Consider the following 2,500-nt stretch of genomic DNA (forward strand, 5'->3'; position numbering starts at 1 on the left):
TTTTACTAAATATATATATATATATATATTTATAGTATAAATATACAATATACTATATATTATACTATATTTATTATCTGGGATTAATAAAAAGAATTAGGAATGCGCGAGTTTGAAAATATTTTGATAAAATATGAGAAAGGGAGAAGCTCGAGATATGTTTAAAATAAAAAAGGGGATGAGAAGGCCTGGTTTAAAAGAATATATATATAAATATATATATATATATATATATATATATATATATATATATATAAATTCTTTCCTAGAACGCTGTTTAAAAGATTTCACGAGTTCACAGAATTCAAGGAATGCAGAAAGGTTAATCAATTTTACCTTGAAGTCTTTCATTTTCACTCTCTAGTTTCAATCCTCCTACCTTCATCTTCTTCAAATACATTTAACTATTAGACATGATTAGAATACTGAGTTAAATGAAAATTGCACCCATGCTTGTATGTATGTATGTATGTCTATGCATATATATCTATCACTCTCTCTCTCTCTCTCTCTCCCTCTCTTTCTCTTTCGTGAAATGGTGAAACTCACTCGTTTTCAATTACGAGCGTTTAGTAAGGACGAGACCGAGCATGGAACGTGACAACGGTTCTTAATTAATTCACGCTTCCTCCTGTTTCCGAACTATAATAGTTTTATCTTTGACGATTTTTCTTCTCTTCTCGTGACGCGTTAGAGAGATAATTAACAAAAATAAATTATTTATTTATTTATATATATATATACAGAGTCAGAGAACTATTTAAAATGTCACAGGTTGATGATATGATTCCTTTGAATAATCTCTATTAAATAGTTAGAATAATTTTCTGGTATTTCTTTTCTCCTTTGTTCTCTTTTTTCATGTTCTATTTCGTTTTGTTTTTTCTTTTTTCTCTCGCTCTCTTTTTTTTTTTTTTTTTTTTTTTTTTTTTTTTTTTTTTTTTTTTTTTTTTTTTTTTTTTAATTAAACGAAACAACAGAGGAATTAATGTCACTTTCAAAGAAGTCATCCTATATGTGTGTGTATATATGTATATATATATATTCATTATGTACATATACGCGTAAATCTATCGAGAAATATCACAAATGAATTCGACGAGAGAACGTCCATCAGAAGTGTTTTACTGATTCAATTTCGCGTCGCATTCCCTAATCGCTACAGTGCGAAAACTACGCGCAAGCATTTACATGGACCATTGAGTCTAAATGAATCAAATAAATAGAGAGACGAAGATAGTGATAGAAATAGAGATGGATAGACAGACAGACAGACAGACAGACAGACAGACAGACAGACAGACAGACAGACAGACAGATAGATAGATAGATAGATAGATAGATAGTTGATGCAGATAGAAAGAGAAAACATGTTTTAATGGAGCAGAACCTGCCATCTAGATATATCTATATCGATGTGGTCTCGTCAAATCAAAATGAAAAAAGAAAAAAAAAAAAAATTAAAAAAAAGAGAGTGAGAGAAAAAAATATTGGAAAAAAAAAGAAAAGCAAAGGGAAAGAAAAAGAATATATACATGTATATATATATATACACATATTATCCAATCAAAAGCATCGATGTTCTCGATTATCGAAAAACACTCGACGCACAAGCTAAATTAAAAATTCTATACTATCATATATAAATCTATGGTAGGTGAATTGTAACTTATATAAAGTAATATAAAAGAAACGAATTATTCCACGTTTCTGTTCAACGTCTCGTCGTTATTCGAAGGATCGCTGACAGAGACTCTTTTGTGTCGTGCTTTCATTGGAAATTCGATTTTCCTTTCAAAATGTTACGACCACGTAATGTTACACGGATATCGTGTCTCCTTGCTTTTCCTTAATTAAAAGGGTAGGAGGAGCTCCTCATATATATATATATATACATGTATACACACATACACACATATATACATAGATAGATAAATAGATAGATACAAATAAATTTCTTTCTATTTATCTTCGTTTTCAAGATAAATTCAATTACTTATTTATACACTGATAAGAATGAAATCACATTAACGTATCGTTCGCAGTTAATGTGAAAGAAAAGAAAGAATGAATGAATGAAAGAAAGAAAGAAAGAAAGAAAGAAAGAAAGAAAGTAAGAGACAGAAAGAGAGAGATGAAGTGAAAAAGAATTTTCACGAGAGAGGAGAGGGGGATGCGGGAAAGAAAGAGATCATGATCGTGGTAGCATTATCTCTATCGGAAGAGTTTACGATGCACCGGCTCGAATCACGGTATCGTTCCAAGAACGGTTTCTATCTATCTATCTATCTATCTATCTATCTATCTATCTATCTATCTTTCTTTCTTTCTTACTTTCTTTTTTTCTCTTTCTTTCTTTCTTTTGCTTTCTTTTTTCTCTTGCGATCATAAAACTGCATCGTTCTGAGATTCAAACGTGTGGATCGTAAATAAAGTCAGCACTATTCACATTCAAGAAAAGAACGAGAAAAAAGAAGGAAAGAGATAGAGTGAGAGAGAG

The 2,500-nt window shown here is 30.2% G+C and overlaps 1 protein-coding gene across 9 annotated transcripts in view; it reads right to left on the reverse strand.

Annotated features, from left to right (window-relative positions):
• LOC124431500 (Down syndrome cell adhesion molecule-like protein Dscam2) overlaps positions 1 to 2,500 on the reverse strand; it is a 201,271-nt gene that overhangs the window by 131,632 nt on the left and 67,139 nt on the right. The gene's annotated exons all lie outside the window — the stretch shown is intronic.

Source organism: Vespa crabro, chromosome 21, assembly GCF_910589235.1.
Source record: "Vespa crabro chromosome 21, iyVesCrab1.2, whole genome shotgun sequence".
In the NCBI taxonomy this organism is placed as follows: domain Eukaryota; kingdom Metazoa; phylum Arthropoda; class Insecta; order Hymenoptera; family Vespidae; genus Vespa; species Vespa crabro.